The sequence below is a fragment of the Netta rufina genome, assembly GCF_964035555.1.
Source record: "Netta rufina genome assembly, chromosome: 32".
Taxonomy (NCBI): domain Eukaryota; kingdom Metazoa; phylum Chordata; class Aves; order Anseriformes; family Anatidae; genus Netta; species Netta rufina.
Window position 1 is genome coordinate 1,121,266 of NC_140156.1, and position 12,570 is coordinate 1,133,835.

The 12,570-nt window shown below is 55.1% G+C and overlaps 1 pseudogene across 1 annotated transcript; it reads left to right on the plus strand.

The window, feature by feature from the left end:
* The first annotated feature begins 1,176 nt into the window (after positions 1–1,176).
* On the plus strand, positions 1,177–2,675 carry LOC311220533 (E3 ubiquitin-protein ligase RNF114-like; annotated as a pseudogene). Its single transcript has 2 exons — positions 1,177–1,858; positions 2,073–2,675. The product of its transcript is annotated as an E3 ubiquitin-protein ligase RNF114-like (transcript).
* Positions 2,676–12,570: the final 9,895 nt, after the last annotated feature.

Genomic DNA, 12,570 nt, shown 5'->3' on the forward strand with positions numbered 1-12,570 from the left:
AATAATGCTGTTTTACTCTGTGTTTTTGTGCTAGGCCTATCAGATGCGACCTTCAATTATTTTCTTTGACGAGATAGATGGTCTCTCTCCTGTGCACTCCAGTAAACAAGACCACATTCACAGAATCACAGAATCACAGAATTTCTAGGTTGGAAGAGACCTCAAGATCATCGAGTCCAACCTCTGACCTAACGCTAACAGTCCCCACTAAACCATATCCCTAAGCTCTACATCTAAACGTCTTTTAAAGACTTCCAGGGATGGTGACTCCACCACCTCCCTGGGCAGCCTGTTCCAGTGTCTAACAACCCTTTCAGTAAAGAAGTTCTTCCTAACATCTAACCTAAAACTCCCCTGGCGCAACTTAAGCCCATTCCCCCTCGTCCTGTCACCAGTCACGTGGGAGAACAGGCCAACCCCCACCTCACTACAGCCTCCTTTAAGGTATCTGTAGGGAGCAATAAGGTCGCCCCTGAGCCTCCTCTTCTCCAGGCTGAACAAGCCCAGCTCCTTCAGCCGCTCCTCGTAGGACTTGTTCTCCAGGCCCCTCACCAGCTTCGTCGCCCTTCTCTGCACCCGCTCAAGTCCCTCGATGTCCTTCTTGTAGCGAGGAGCCCAAAACTGAACACAGTACTCGAGGTGCGGTGTCACCAGAGCCGAGTCCAGGGGGACGATAACCTCCCTAGCCCTGCTGGTCACACTGTTTCTGATACAAGCCAGGATGCTGTTGGCCTTCTTGGCCACCTAAGCACACCGCTGGCTCATATTCAGCCGACTATCCACCATCACTCCCAGGTCCTTCTCTGCCAGGCAGCTCTCCAACCACTCATCTCCCAGCCTGTAGCTCTGCTTGGGGTTATTGCGCCCCAGGTGCAGGACCCGGCACTTGGCCTTGTTGAACTTCATGCAGTTGACCTCAGCCCATCGGTGCAGCCTATCCAGATCCTCCTGCAGAGCTTTCCTACCCTCGAGCAGATCGACACACGCACCTAACTTGGTGTCATCTGCAAACTTACTGAGGGTGCACTTGGTCCCCTCATCCAGATCATCGATGAAGATATTAAAGAGGACCGGCCCCAGCACTGAGCCCTGGGGGATGCCACTAGTGACTGGCCTCCAACTGGACTTGACTCCATTTACCACGACTCTTTGGGCCCAGCTATCCAGCCAGTTTCTAACCCAACGAAGCGTGCGCCAGGGCCGTGGCCGTGCGGCGGCTGCCGGCGAGATGGCGGTGGCAGGGGGCGGTGGCGGATCCTCGGCATCCTGCACACCCTCCGCCCGCGGCCTCGAGCGGCCCGACCCGCTGGCGCGCCTCACCTGCCCCGTGTGCCTCGAGGTGTTCGACAGCCCCATGCGCGTCCCCTGCGGACACGTGTTTTGCACACCATGCCTGCAGGAGTGCCTCAAGCTCAAAAAGCCAGTCTGTGGTGTCTGCCGCAGCACCCTGGCACCTGGCAGCAGGGCTCTGGACTTGGAAAAGCAGTTCGAAGCGACAGAAACCACTTGTAACGGCTGCAACAAAAAGATGTTTCTCTCAAAGATGCGCAGCCACGCAGCTTCTTGTTCAAAGTACCAGAACTATATCATGGAAGGTGTGAAAGCTGTGACTAAAGAACCACTCCACAACACCAGGAACTTCCCCAATCGCTTCACCTTTCCTTGTCCATATTGCAGCAAGAAAAGCTTTGATCAAGAAGGACTAGTTGAGCACTGAAAAACATTGCACAGCATGGATGCAAAACAAGTGGTTTGCCCAATTTGTGCCTCGATGCCGTGGGGAGATCCAAATTACAGGAGTGCTAACTTCATGGAACACCTTCAGAGACGACACCGGTTTTCATACGATACTTTTGTGGTACGTGTTTCTTCATCCTTGGAATACGTGAGCCTGATGACTCTTAAAACCCAGCTTTTTTTATGTAGCCACTACTGTAAAATGTAGTCCTTGCAGATGGTATAATGCGAGAAGTTGAATTACTGTTAAGTCAGAGGAGGAGACAGCTGGTTTTGTGTTGTGTTAACCAATATGGCCCTGGCAGTAAAAGAATTTCTGTACCCTTTGTTCATGGGATTATGATGCTGATGAAGATGATATGATGGCACAGGTTTTGATGCGTTCTTTGCGGGATAAATAAAATAAAAAAGAAGACTAATTGTCAAACCAAGCTTCCATGAGAGGGAAATGGCCAGCATTCTTGCACTTCTCCCTGTCCATGCCAAGATGAACTCAGGCATTCAGAAATATGGAAGACTTTAATCTTAGTTTTGAATCCCCATTTGATCTTTTGGTATCATTCTTGTTTTTTATTAATATGACTATGTTGTTCAACCACGTAAGGCTAATTTTCTTTTTTGTTTCACACAAAGCTTATTTATAGGTCAGTGTGGAGGAGACAGTTCTGTTTTCCTTCACATCTGCCTGTTTTCTGATTGCTTTCTGCCAGTTGTGCTAGTTTGACTAAAGCCAGAAATACTCCAAATTGATTGGCATGAGCTAGCTGGTAAACCTCTTCTTCCCCTGATCTTGTTTACATTTCTTAAATGATAGTATGAGAGGTGTCTTTGTGGCTCTTTTCCTTTGGTGAGACCCCTAGGTGCTAACTCACCAGATTAGTTCCTGTTTCAACTGGCCTATGATGCCTGTGATTTCATGATGTTTACCAGTGTGTGAATTCTCACAGGCAGCCTCTCAATTATATGGAAAACATGTCTTCAGTATGTCTTCAAACTGCAACATTCCTTAGCAAAAATGTTTGAAGCTGAGTAAGAAACTAGTTCAAAACACTTTAGTTCTATACCTGATGACGATTTTGTTCCATACTTTGACCATAATTTCTAGCCTGCCTGGAAAACAGAACTTTGGTGTTAGCTAAAATGCATAACTTTCAACTGTTATAGCAAATATTAATCATTTGTTGGCCTTATTAAATTGGTGTTTAAAAAATCGGTTTTCTAGGAATCTTAAGCCTTATGCTTGTAGGGGAATTCAGAAGCTTTTTCAATATCCGTATCTTATGTAAACTAAAAATTTCATATATATATTCCTAGTTGTTCCATCCCTCAAGGCAAGCTGGTAGCAAAACTTATAACCCGTAGCACTTGCACAGCACTGCCTTCTGCATTGCAGATTCTAACAAGTATTTTGAATTCCTGTTTTTACTCAAACGTCGCTAAGGTAGCTGAAGCTGTACTTAGATTGTTTTCCATATACATACAGGATGGAGGTATAGCTTTCAAAGAAAATGTAAAATATAAACAAGTTTGAATTCATAGACAGTGGATACTTGATACTCAGTTATACACTTTCATTGTAGAGTTTCATTTTTAGTTTAACACTAATTGCACGGTCAATATGCTGAGATCAAGCAGTCTCAGAGACCCGAACAGAACTTGGAAATTGGAGTAGTAGTGCTGAGATGTCTGGTCTCATTGAACTTGGCATGCCTGATTGGAGCAGTGGACCTGCATCACCACAGAACTGAGTACTAATCAATTTATTTGACCAATAAACTTCACACTCTGCAGACTGCAGCATAGCCTTACCCCTAAGAAATGAAACGCACCCCAGCTAAAACATCTTGATTAAACTTTGTGTCCAGCAAGTTTGTGGCTTCTAATATATTTAACTTGGTTTTGGTGTGCTTTCCCTAATGTGGTAAGGCTGGTATAGAGTCTCCCTGAGGTATCTGCTTGGTGACTGCAATCTTAGTCTTAGGGAAAAAATACATCAGTGTGGGAAAAGTACTGTGTTATGGGGTTGGTGATTCCTAATGCTTGGTCTGTGAAGAGATTACAATGTGCTAGTGGTTGGGTAGGGATTTCTAGGTTCTGGCTATGACAAAGTTTTGTGATAAAGATTGGCCTGAGTCTAGATTTCTGCAACTGTTCTAAGTGCACTTGCATGCAATTCTGACATTCATAGGTATTACAGTTTTGCACCTACATAAAATCTGCTTGATCTTTGGGGAATGAAAAAAAAAAAAAACAAAAAGGATGATGACCTGTTTAATTTACTGTGAACACGTTAATTTATCCTGAAAACTTGTAACTCAATGCCAAAACAGGTGATTCTAAACGATAGTTGAAACCAATTTACTAAGCCTGATATCAGCAAGTGGTCTGTGTTAACTTACCTATTTTTTATGTCTTAAAATGAGTCTTGTCCTTAAAAAGCTTGTCCATTATGACTACTCATGGAAGAAAGTCATGTGGAATGGAACAAAATTTACTGAACCGGTAAGTAAAACCTATATTTTTCTATTAGTTCCATTGTTTCAACTCTTCTGACGCTTATGGACAGCATAGATAACAGAGGGGAGATTGTGGTAATCGGAGCTACCAACAGACTGGACTCTATAGATCCTGCTTTACGAAGACCAGGACGCCTTGACAGAGAGTTCCTCTTCAAATTGCTAAATACAGAGATGAGAACTTAAATTCAACATTAGTGCTACCATGGCAAAGTCCAACTTTATAGGGAAAAAAAAAATGACAACTTGAACAAAAGAGTGATATGTGGAGACACTGCCTTGTTCCATGGAGGGCAAACCTGGTACTGGATATATATGGTCAGGATGATACCACCAAGTAGTTAGTTCTATAACCAAACCTTTCATTTCCAAAGTTGTACCTGTTTACTTAATTATTTAGTCCACTTGGGCGCTTTCATCATGAAGTTGTGTTTTTGGTCTCAATCCTTCACTTATGAATGAATAGGGGACGTGTTTGCATTTGATTGTGCCCCGGATCAGTGATAGTAGTTTGAGTCATAATTTTGTCTTTTTTTTTCTTACTAGGAAATTAAGAAAGAAATCTCAGCCTTCTGGTCCGACACGTAGTCTTCAACATACTTTTTACTCTCCAGAGGCTTTTGTTGCACACTGTTCTGTTATTTGTAAGCAATTTAGTAAATAGTATCTCATATAGGTATATAAAATGTAATATATACGTATTTTAAGATATTTTAAATAAATTTGTTTATTTGACCTTTCTTAAATATATTTAAGTACTTTTATTTGATATTTTTGTTCTATATATGTAGCTCTCTATTTATTATCCTATATATATTGTCCAAGCGCTGCGTGGACACTCACCTGCCCCTGACGGCCTTGGGGCCATTGAGAAGCCCCGTCAGCAGCAGGGAGGTGGCAGGGCGGCCCTCTGGTGCCACAGCTGGCTGGGGGCACTGGGGCTCCACCGGCCCTTCTGACCTGGACCAGCTCTGCTGGCGCTGCCGAGCTGTGCCGCCCGATGCCCGGTGCCATCCCGGTTGTGCTCTGCAGGTGCTGCTGGAAGACGAGCCCTTGGACATTCTGAACACAGCGGTGCAGCAGCAAGCCATGCTTGCACTTGGCCACTTGAGGTACGTGCCCAGCCCCTGCTCTGGCCCTGGGCCTGGCTTCCGGGCTTCCCCTGTCTAGGCAGCAGCCTGGCAGTGCCGGCCGCGGGGCCGCTGCTCGCCAAGCCTCGGGGCTTCTGGAAGGTGGAAGGCAGCCCCCATGGCAGGGACCGAGGCCCCGCAGTGCTGCGTCCTCCTCCCTGAGGCCCTGCTCCGTGACAACGAGGCCCCTTGCTTTCTTTGCAGCTATGTCAACTCAGTGCTGGAGGGCAAGAAGAGCATCCTGCTCGTGTGCTTCAATAGCATCTTCTTGCTTCCTTCACACGAGCATTTGGAGGGCCCGAGCCGTATCAGCTACTTGGAGGTATGCTCTGGGAGAGCTCTTGGAACACCCATCCCTCTGGGTTGATCCCTGGCTGCCCTGTGCTGAGACCTGTGCAGATCCTGGCAGAAGGAGAGGGACTGGAGATCCACTGCCACCCCTTTGTTGTCCTTGCAGACCCTGGACACCATGCTGGAGCTATTCATCAGGAATTCTCCCGTCTCCGGCTTCTGGGAGCTGCAGGACATCTTGCAGGTCTGCCACTTGCCAAGAGCGGGCTTCCCAGGGGCGCTTCCTCACCCGGAGGGAATTCAGCATCCACTCCGGAACGGACAGGCCCTACTGCAGTGCCACGCACAGGCAGCACAGGGCAGGAAGGGTGCCCGCCTCCCTTGGGGGAACCGGGGGCTGCCCACTGAGGTCTTCTAGCAGCCCCATATCCCACGGGGCCACTGCTCGCCAAGCCTCGGGGCTTCTGGAAGGTGGAAGGCAGCCCCCATGGCAGGGACCGAGGCCCCGCAGTGCTGCATCCTCCTCCCTGAGCCCCGCACAGCCCTGAGCCCCTCGAGGCTTTGGTCCTGCTGCCGGCCATGGGTCTCCCCTCTCACACTCCCCGTTGGTCTCTCTGCCACCCGGCTGCCAGGATGAAGACCTGAAGTTCCTAAGGAGCATCATCAGAGTGTGCAGAAGCGCCCTGAACTGCGACCTGTGGAGCGGCCTCGATGACTTCTGCACCAAATACCAGCTGGCAGAGCATATTAAGGTGAGGGGACACCCCCTGGTGGCTCTGGGAGGGGTGCAAGGGCAGGCTGTGGGGACGGGACTCTCGAGGGCTTTGGCGGGGGCAAGCGCGGCGTGGACACTCAGCTGCCCCTGACGGCCTTGGGGCCATTGAGAAGCCCCGTCAGCAGCAGGGAGGTGGCAGGACGGCCCTCTGGTGCCACAGCTGGCTGGGGGCACTGGGGCTCCACCGGCCCTTCTGACCTGGACCAGCTCTGCTGGCGCTGCCGAGCTGTGCCGCCCGATGCCCGGTGCCATCCCGGTTGTGCTCTGCAGGTGCTGCTGGAAGACGAGCCCTTGGACGTTCTGCACACAGCGGTGCAGCAGCAAGCCATGCTTGCACTTGGCCACTTGAGGTACGTGCCCAGCCCCTGCTCTGGCCCTGGGCCTGGCTTCCAGGCTTCCCCTGTCTAGGCAGCAGCCTGGCAGTGCCGGCCGCGGGGCCGCTGCTCGCCAAGCCTCGGGGCTTCTGGAAGGTGGAAGGCAGCCCCCATGGCAGGGACCGAGGCCCCGCAGTGCTGCGTCCTCCTCCCTGAGGCCCTGCTCCGTGACAACGTGACAACGAGGCCCCTTGCTTTCTTTGCAACTATGTCAAGTCAGCGCTGGAGGGCAGGAAGAAGAGCATCCTGCTCACCTCTTTCAACAGTGTATTCCTGCTGCCCTCACATGAGCATTTGGAGGGCCCAAGCCGCATCAACTACTTGGAGGTATGCTCTGGGAGAGCTCTTGGAACACCCGTCCCTCTGGGTTGATCCCTGGCTGCTCTGTGCTGAGATCTGTGCAGATCCTGGCAGAGGGAGAGGGACTGGAGATCCACTGCCACCCCTTTGTTGTCCTTGCAGACCCTGGATGCCATGGACAACATGCTGGAGCTGTTCATCGGAAATTCTCCTGTCTCCGGCTTCTGGGAGCTGCAGGACATCTTGCAGGTCTGCCACTTGCCAAGAGCGGGCTTCCCAGGGGCGCTTCCTCACCCGGAGGGAATTCAGCATCCACTCCGGAACGGACAGGCCCTACTGCAGTGCCACGCACAGGCAGCACAGGGCAGGAAGGGTGCCCGCCTCCCTTGGGGGAACCGGGGGCTGCGCACTCAGGTCTTCTGGCAGCCCCGTATCCCATGGGGCCACTGCTCGCCAAGCCTCGGGGCTTCTGGAAGGTGGAAGGCAGCCCCCATGGCAGGGACCGAGGCCCCGCAGTGCTGCATCCTCCTCCCTGAGCCCCGCACAGCCCTGAGCCCCTCGAGGCTTTGGTCCTGCTGCCGGCCATGGGTCTCCCCTCTCACACTCCCCGTTGGTCTCTCTGCCACCCGGCTGCCAGGATAAAAGCCAGAAGATGAAGTTCCTAAGGAGTATCATCAGTGTGTGCAGAACTGCCAGAAACTGCGGCCTGTGGAGCAGCCTCGATGCCTTCTGCAACAAATACCAGCTGGCAGAGCATATTAAGGTGAGGGGACACCCCCTGGTGGCTCTGGGAGGGGTGCAAGGGCAGGCTGTGGGGACGGGACTCTCGAGGGCTTTGGCGGGGGCAAGCGCTGCGCAGCCCTGAGCCCCTCGAGGCTTTGGTCCTGCTGCCGGCCATGGGTCTCCCCTCTCACACTCCTGGGGCAGTTGGTGGGATGGCTCCTCCTTTGCCACACTTGCGAGAATAGGCAGCTACGATGGGAGGCTTTGGATGCTCTTCATTACCTCTTCCGATTCATCCTGAAAAACAGTAAGAGAAGCTGTGTTGGGCTGCCCTCCCCTCCAGCCGAGAGGCTCCCCCCTAAAAAAACGGGACTGGCTGGATACCCCTGGTGGGGTGGGGGGTAAAAGGAAAGGGTAAAAAGGGGGGGAGGAGGAAAGGAGGAAATAGGGTACAAGTGGTAGGGTAAAAAGAGGGGGTATGAGGGGAAGGGCAGACGGATGGGGGCAAAAAGGGGGAGGGCAAGAGGGGGAGGGGGGCAAGAGGGGGCTGGTTTAAGGGGGGGGGAAGGGGATACCGGGCGCCAGGGGCAGGGGGCGGGGCCGCGCGGCCGCCATTTTGTGGCGTCTTCAGAAATGGCCCGGCTCCATTTCCGCCAACCGGACAGGAACCGGGGAGACGACCGGGAAAAGGAGAGGATGAGGGGTAGCACCAGACACCCCCCCCCGCCGTCATGTCCCTCCCCCTCCCCACCCCCCCCAGGCCTCTCCCTCCCCCCTCGGCCGCCCCCACCTCCCGGCGCCTCACAGCTGCGCCCGCCAATCAGCGGGCTCCCTCCGCTGAACGACGCGCCGCTCGGCCAATAGGCTGCGGCGCCCCCTCACGGGAGGCGGGCCCAACATCTCCCTGCCCCGAAGCGGCCGCTGAAGCCGCCGCCAAACGCCCGAGCCCGGCCGGGGAGGCGGCGGGACGGCCGGGGAGGCGCCGCGGGCCGGGGCCGGCCCCGCACTTACCGCCGTAGCCCTGCTCCATGGCGGCCGCCCTCCGCCCGCGGCACCGCTCCGCCGCCCGGGCGCTCAGTGCGCAGCCGCGCGGCGCCCGCCGCCCATTGGGCCCCGCCGGCCCCTTCGGCCCGCCCACGAAGCGCTGCTATTGGCCGCCATCCGCGTCGGCCGCTATTGGCTGAGCTCGCCCCGAGGCGCGGCCCGGACGCCGATCCCATTGGACCGCGCGGCCCGCCCCTCGCCGGGGCCCCCGCGATCCGATTCGTGGAGGAGCCTCCTGCGGTCCCGCCCCTTCGGCCCTTCTGTGGTCACGCCTCTCCGCTGTCAATCACAGCCGGACCCGATTCTGAGTGGGCAGCGGCGCGGGGCGCATTGTGGGGGCCGGAGCAGAGCGGTCGCCATGGAGACGGGGCCTGGTCCCGCTCTGCGAGCCTGACCCCCGGCCCCTGACCTCTTCTTGACCTTTACCAGTGACCCCGGCCCCAAATGAGACCCCCCAAGGCGTCCCCATTGACTCCCCAGTCAGTAGGATTGTAAAGTACGAATGTTTATTCAGCGCAGGGCAGAGCGGGGGATAGTCCCACCAAAGACGTGCGCACCCGACGTGGCAACTTGCCTTGCTTATCTGCAGCAAAGAGTTACGTAGGCCTGAAGTTTCACAACGCGCCCGTACCTATTCATAGCCTGTCCCCGCTTCGTCTTAAAATGAGTCCCAAGCAGTCATTGCTGGAAACTCCTCCCGTCTGCGCTTGCGCAGTGTGTCTTGGTGGAGGTCGTCGGGGGTCGTGGGGATGAAGGCAGTGAATCTTCCTCGTCACTGCTCCTTGACCTCTTGTCTCTGCGCAGACTCAGTTGCTCCTTGGCTCTTGTCCATCCGCAGGACCAGTTTCTGCCAGTTTCTTAAGACAGGCTCCCAGTCTTCGTGGGAGACTGACCTTGGGAAGGGGCCCACGGCTTCTCGCTTTAGGTAATTTGCACGGGACAGGGCAGGAGCACGAGGCTGCGGAGCAGTCCCCGAGCATAGCCCGCGTCTTCACACAGCACCGAGCCATTTCTGTGAGATTGCCTCTTCTCTACCCTCAGCCCGCAGGATGGGGGAGAGACGACCACCCAGTAGCCCCATGCTGGCCTGGGTGGAGGCCGAGGCTGGTCAGGAGAACACAGCTCCCAGTGAACACCATGAGCACGTCATGGAGCTGCTGTTGAACGGTGAGCGAGGGCTCCCGTCAGGGGGAGCAGGGCTGGGGCTAGGGAGCGGGGGGGCCAGCAAGAGCACCCTGCTCAGCGTCAGGACCAGCATGGCAGCCCAACCCCCGGACACCCCCAGGGAGGTTGTGCCAGGGGAGCAAGCACGGGGCTGGAGGGAGGCCAGAGCTCCTTCCTCTGCTCCCTCCTGCCTTTGGCCACCCTCTACAACCCTCCTTCTTCTCCAGCCTTCTTAGAAGCTGACAGCTTAGCTGTCTACCAGGAAGAAGCGAAGAGCTTGCACAGCATCCTGGCCTTCGTCCTCAGCACACAACGGGTAGGTGTGGCCTTGCCATGGTGGCTGTGCCTGTGTCTCCTGAGGGTCGCGCAGCTCTGCTGCCAGGATGCTGGCGGGCTGCTGGCGAGGCAGAGCTGCCGCCCTCCAGGAGCCCCGCACAGCCCTGAGCCCCTCGAGGCTTTGGTCCTGCTGCCGGCCATGGGTCTCCCCTCTCACACTCCCCGTTGTTCTCTCTGCCACCCGGCTGCCAGGATAAAGACCTGAAGATGAAGTTCCTAAGGAGCATCATCAGCGTCTGCAGAACTGCCAGAAACTGTGGCCTGTGGTGCGGCCTCGATGCCTTCTGCAACAAATACCAGCTGATATTTGTTTTTGGTATTTGTGAGCAACTTTGTTTCTCACAGGGGGACTACCCCCGTGCCGCCCAGCGCTGAATAAACACACCTACTTTACAGTCTTATGGATTGTGGAGTCCGTTTTCCACAAGCCACCTCTCCTAAGCCATTCCCCACCACACCACCTAAAACCCTTACGGCTGCCCACTACGGTAGAGGCTGGAATGCTCAGCACACCATGCAAAGGATTCCCCGGCCCTGCACGTGTTGTTGGAGTTTTAATGGAATGCAGGCGTTTGAAGGTTTTGTGCCTCTCCCTGGCTTAGGAGAGGCAGCAGCACAGTGCCCGCCGGCACCAGCCCGATGTCAGCTGCTCCCTTGGACATGTCAGGATGAAGATGGTCTGAGTGGCCAGAGACACAACACTTTCCTCCTCGTCATTCTGCAAGGGCTGGAGGACTGCAATGGAGAGCAACAGAGCAGAAATGAAACCCACCTGTCTGCAGAGACTGCGGGCAGAGCCTGCCACCCTGGAACATACTCCAGAAAAGCCCTTTCTCTTAGCTACCCCGGTACTGGCCAGCTTCAACCCCAACCGAGCTTTTGGCCATACAAACTTTCTCCCTTCCCTCTGAGAAAGGTGAATGCCCCCTGCCCCACCGGTCGTGGACCCACACCCCGCTGCCCTCACTCACAGCCGCAGATTTCATGGATCTTCCTCTCGCTCTGGTCCTTGCAGTGCTGCGCGGCAAGACCTAGGCACAAAGCTGCTGTCAGAAGCCTGCAAGGCGCCCCCCAGGCCCACTTGCATGGGGACCCAGTCCCGGGGGGGACTCTGGGGACACTGGGGCTGGCAAAGGCTGACAAAAGAGGGACCCTGGGGGCTGTGGCTCACCGATGAATCTGATGGCTGCCTCCCGCAAGGCGACCTGAGTGTGCTGCAGGTACGGCAGGCTCTGCTGCAGGTATTTCTCCACCTTTCTCTTGTTCTGCACGAGCTGGAGAGAGCGCAAGGTTACGGGGCTTGCAGACCCTGCCCAGCTGGACAGACCACCCCCTCCTGCCAACACCCCCCCTTCCCCTCAGGCCATTCCCATCTCCCAGCCACGAGCCCTGTGGGGCTGGGGTTTTGAGGTATGGAGAGAGCTGTTGTCTTTACCAAGCACTCTGCGATCCTCCAGGTCTGCTCTGTCTGCGCCAGGTGCTTGAGTTTTTCCTTCTTCAGGAAGTCTGCAGCGGTGACAAGGGCTTCCAGGGAGGCCTGCAGAGCAGCAGAGGCTGAGAGATGGCACCAGAGCCCAGGGAAGGGGACCTGGCAACCCCCACCTCTTGGCAGGGCTGCAGGCCTTTCCCAGCCCACGGTGGGATAATGCAGTGGGGGGTGAGTGTGAACTGCGCTTGGCATAAGGAAGGAGGGGAGCTGTGCCCCCATTCTCCATGACACAGGCAGCTGCACCCCGAAGGGACACACATGCCAAGTGCCCAATTACCTTCAGCCCTGGCCCCGGACGCCCAGGCAACCCCTGTGGTGTCAGTCTGCTAGTCCCTCTAGTCAGGTATGCCATACGCACCTTGGCCACGCTCTGGGTCTGGTCACTCAGGTGAAAAAAGAGTGGGAGCAGGCTCCTCTGCACGACCTTCTTCAGCTGCCTCTTGTGGCGCCACAACGCAGTCTGCATCACTTTGTTGTAGAGGCAGATGGAGAGCTCTTGCAGCTGGCTGCACTCCTGGTAGGAGGAAGAGAGGAAGACTTCAGCAAGAGCTGCTCCCTGCCCGCGGTGAGCAGGGGCGTTAGGGTGGCTGACGTGAACGGAGGTGCTACAGAATCAGAGTGTGCTCAAAGGAGCTGTGGCCAGATCTGTAGCCAGAGTGAAAGGACGCAGCCCCACTAGAGGGAACGTAAG